The following is a 5,000-nucleotide window of genomic DNA, read 5'->3' as shown; positions in this document are numbered from 1 at the left end:
AGGTGTCTGTTCAGGCGATTGAGGATAAGCCGCTCCAGCACTTTGCCTAGTGCGTCCAGCATGCACAGTGGCCTGTAGGAGCTGCTTTCTCCGGGGCTTTACCTGGCTTGGGCAGCAGTACCAAGCGCTGCCGTTTCCACTGTTGCGGAAACGTACCAGTGTTGAGGCAGTCCTGGTACACACGGCAGAGAACCCCGGGTACTTCTCAATCGCGACCTTCACCGCAGCATTGGGGATCCCATCCAGTCCTGGCGCCTTCCTTAAAGCCATATGAGCCGCGATCTCCTGCAGCTCTTCGGGGGTCACACGTTCTAAATTGGACGCTCCCGAATCGACATCGCCGGTTTCCGGCCAAGAGACCGGTGGGTGGGTGGGGAACAGATCGGAAACGAACAGGGATAACTGGCTTGTGGCCGCCAAGCGTTCATAGCGACGTGGCTTTTTGATCCTTCGATGTCGGCTCTTCCTATCATTGTGAAGCAAAATTCACCAAGCGTAGGATTGTTCACCCTTTCAAGGGAACGTGAGCTGGGTTTAGACCGTCGTGAGACAGGTTAGTTTTACCCTACTGGTGTGTGCTTATAGTCGCTATCTTAACGGAATTCCTGTGCAGTACGAGAGGAACCACAGGTACGGACCACTGGCTCAATACTAGTCCGACCGGACTTTGGTATGACGCTACGTCCGCTGGATTATGCCTGAACGCCTCTAAGGTCGTAGCCAATCCGAGCTGATAGCGCTTCTCAAACCCATTAGGTGTTCGGAAGCTAGCGGGCCTAACAACCCTCTGAGATCCGTTGGAGTCTGCGTCTGCAGCCCGGCGTCTCATCCCGCTATACCTAGGCCGCAATGAGTGGAGTTCGCTGCACGTGTTAGTACCGTAACTGGGAACGCCGTTGGCTTGAGCTCTGCCCAACGTGGATATACCTAGTTTCGACACCTATCAACCGCCCGCAAACGACGGGACTTCAGGCTGGGAGCTGCGAGTTGTAGAGATGCGTTCGCATCGATCCTCTCAGGCGACCCATGCTTGGTGGTTTGTCCGTGTGCCCCTTCCTCGATGTGCGCAAGCTCGTCTTGGTCTGGGGACCACGTCGACACAGGGGGATACTCTTGTGAGAGCATGAGTGTACTAAGTTGAGTGTAGCAAGGGAACGCGTGCCCCTTCCTCGTTGGCGTAACTAACCATCTTGGTCTGGGGACCGTGGTACCGTGCTCTGGTGAAGCTTGGTGCGTGCTCCTTCCTTGTCAGACGAGTGACTTGACCTGGTCTGGAGACCGTTCCTTTATACTAGTGGACAAGAGTTGGCTACTTCCGTGTCAGACGAGTGACTTGACATAGGATGGAGAAGGACACTTAACACTAATGAGCTTGTCGGCGTGCCTCGTTCTCGACTTGATTGTCTTGATGTGAGGACCGTGCGGACCACACCAGTAAGCTTACACATGCTCGTTACAAGTTGTATAAGTTGACCCGTTTGGCCCGGTTGCCTTGCACATGATGGTGTTGACCATGTTCGGTTAACAGGTCGTGTGTCGAGGTGGTCGGCCTTGGTAGTAGGATGTCTTGTGCATGTGACGTGTTGACCTGGTTTGGTCGGTGTGTCGTCGTGTACGAGATGACCTACTTACCCGTCAGTTTTCCAAGTTGTATCATGTGTTGACTTAGTTGACGTGTCATGTGCTTGGATGATTAGCGTACGGGTCATGTATGGTGCGCTTGCTTCAGTTGAAGGGATGTACTAGTACAGTTGTATTAATTGTTTATTTCACGATCTGGTCTTTTGGCTGGATCGTGAAAAACGCTAAGTCCCAAATCCTGAACTCGAGAAGAAAGCGCCAATGACAACGTTTTTGACTGGAGCTCCCTAGCATTCGGCTTTTTCTACTTTGAAGGGATGTACTGTTGTATGAATTGTTTATTCACGAACTGGTCGTTTGATTGGATCGTGAAAAAATCGCTCAGTCCCAAATCCTGAACTCGACAGGAAAGCGCTGATTGCAAACATTTTGACTGGAAGTCCCTTGAAAATGGCGTTTTCGTTATTGGCATTATGTGGCACGTTTATTGTGGCTAGAACATTAATTATTCACCAAATGGCACCAAAGCTTGGCAAAAGTCGCGAAACACTCCTATCTCGACGCACCAGCAATCGCAACTTGATGCAAAATAAATTGCACGAGCTAATGATACTTGTACCATGCACAGTACACCGTACCAAAATATACCCCTGAAAGTGTGCAATTTGGTGCTACCCTAGGGAATATGTATGGGAAGCCTAGCTACGTGTGTCGCACGTTCCAAGTTGCATGGACGTCGAACAGAGGCATGCAAAAGCACCTATCTAGGGAATTACTCTACGTTCTAGTAGCAAGTGCGATTTTCCGGTCCAGCACGGCAGTACGCCTGCACGCATACACTCCATGTACCAGAAATGTACCAACCTAGGCGTTGCTCAGTAGCTTTTAGCGGCACATAGAAAAAGTATTCGAGTTCAGATTTTTGTGACTTAGCGTATTTTTAAAACTAATAACGAAAATTAAATTTTAAATCGGTAAACGGCTAGGAGTTGCTCAGTAGCTTTTGGCGGCACATAGAAAAAGTATTCGAGTTCAGATTTTTGGGACTTAGCGTATTTTTAAAACTAATAACGAAAATTAAATTATAAATCGGTAAACGGCTAGGAGTTGCTCAGTAGCTTTTGCGCAACGTGGCAAAAGTATTCGAGTTCAGATTTCTTGGACGTAGCGTATTTTTCAATCATAATAAACCGAATCAAACATAACAATGATGAAACTTACACCATGTCCCAAGGTTGTGCACAAAACGTAACGATAAAGTGCTGGCGAAGTTAGAGGTGCACCAAAATTGTGTACCGATCAGGGAAAGTACTCTACGTTCCTATGATTTGGGTGAAAAGTGTTGATTAACTGCTGGTAAGAATAGACAGTTGCTTATCATACACATCGCAAACGAACACCCCTTAGTGAGCATTAGCAAAAGTCAATGGCACAAAGCAATTGCAATACAAACTGATCAAGTACATTAAAGAACGCTAAGTACCAGGACTTCTTTCCAAGAATGGTGTCCGCGACGGGAGGGCAAGCGTCCTTCCCAGGTTTTCCTAGTAAACCTTGTATGGTAAACATACCCAAGCGTGTCTGTAAGCACGCAACGAAAGTCACGAACGGGCACATACCTAGGGAATGTACTCTACGTACTTGGACTTTTGTCCAAGAATGGTGTCCGCGACGGTCGGGCACTGCGACGCAATAACCAAATCCTAGGATTGTAACTTTAGTGTGCACAAACATAAACATTAACGCGTTCGCTCGGGCTGCGCCGTCCGTGTTGAACACAAATGTGGGTGATTATATGCGTGGAGGGACAAAACATACGAGGAGGAGACAGTTTTCTGCACGATGTGCACAGAGCTCATTTCGTCGTCCCGGGCGAATGGAAAACACAAACATCGCGAGTATCGTTCTAGGTTTCTGTCTATAAAAGGGCAGGCCAAAAGGTGACCGGTTGAGATAAGCATTTTAAGCATACAAACACTTTATTGGAACTTTTGATACAAAAACAAGGTACGTACATGTAGGTTGTACCAACATGGACATCTATGAACGCGTACGCTCGGGCTGCGCCCTCCGTCTTGTACTTTCCTGATCGGTACACAGTTTTGGTGCACTGCTATTCCGACCGGCAACTTGTACCAACATATACATCCATGAACGCGTAAGTAGTGTACTTTCCTGATCGGTACACACTGTTGGTGCACGGCATAAGAAAAGAGCTAAAATGGTCAAACTCAATCCATTTCAACAATAGATAGTCGATAGTAGCTGTGCCGATGAAGTAGGGCACGATGCAAGTTAATGTTGTTTAATGAATAACATGTCCGCCATACATTTCAGTACAAAATTGCTCGGTCAGACCTACAAAGTGCTATATCTCGAATACGAGGCGTCGGACTGGGGGTTGTAGAACAATTTTAAGTTCGTCTAATGATTCTACATCCGATTCTGGATAGCGGTTTTTGACCACTTTTCAATATTTTGTGACACCCCGAACCTAGGGGCAGCTCCCTAGCTTTTTTCAAAATGTGCACCGAACGGGCCGGAGAGCTCGTGTGGCTCAAAACATGTTTTTCGCTAAAACACCTCAAAACGTGTAAGGAACGCACCCTAGATGATGAAAAGTGCAATCAGAATGTCAATCGACAACTTTGTTGGGGGTACCATTTTACTCTACGGGCCAGTAGCTTAGGCGCGCCAACAGCGCTTTCCTTTCGGGTTCCCATTTTTGCCCTCCTGGGATTATGATCATTTGTTCATTGCCTACTATAGGAGGGTACCTTGCTACGAGGTCAAACATGAAGATTGCACCAAATCGTAGTTTTTACCTCTATTTAGTCGTAGGAGCATGGTTTGCAGTGGCAGTGGGTCATTAAGCCCCGTTTGGGTCATACGTCCCTCCGCGATAAAAATCGTCGTATGCCTATAGTCCGAACTAATGAAGCAAAAGTGGTGTCTGGTGGGCTCTGCCGATGATTTTAACCTATGATTTTGAGCTTCCACCCTATCAAAACGTTCCTGAGCAGTACATCACGGGTCTACGGACCCAAAGACTTCGTCGTGATGGTTTCTAGTAAAAAGTTGTAACAGCTAAGGGTTTTGAATACGCGTATATTAACCATTGCTTGAAACTAAGCTTCGTTGTCTTTAAACTCTGCAAGACCAATCGAACTTCTTAGGGAAACCCGAAGGATTCACGCTAAGCTCGATGAGCTATAATGGGTAGTGGTGCATGATCTGGTGTTCCTTGGATCTAATCCAATGAATAAATTTATGAGGGTATATATGGTGCAGGGCACAAAGCGTGATGAAACCGGGTCTCCCTACCAAATGTGGCATATTTTTTCCCTGAGAGCGAAGCTCAGACCCACGTAGGGGAGAGCGAAGTGGAACTTAAATGTTCTATGCAGCAAATGTTCGCC

General features: G+C 47.3%; 1 pseudogene; it reads left to right on the top strand.

Moving 5' to 3' along the window:
- LOC120907955 overlaps positions 1 to 1,043 on the top strand; it is a 6,674-nt pseudogene extending 5,631 nt beyond the window's left edge.
- Positions 1,044 to 5,000: the final 3,957 nt, after the last annotated feature.

Source organism: Anopheles arabiensis, assembly GCF_016920715.1.
Source record: "Anopheles arabiensis isolate DONGOLA chromosome X unlocalized genomic scaffold, AaraD3 X_pericentromeric_contig0027, whole genome shotgun sequence".
In the NCBI taxonomy this organism is placed as follows: domain Eukaryota; kingdom Metazoa; phylum Arthropoda; class Insecta; order Diptera; family Culicidae; genus Anopheles; species Anopheles arabiensis.
This window is presented reverse-complemented; position numbering and strand designations above follow the sequence as displayed.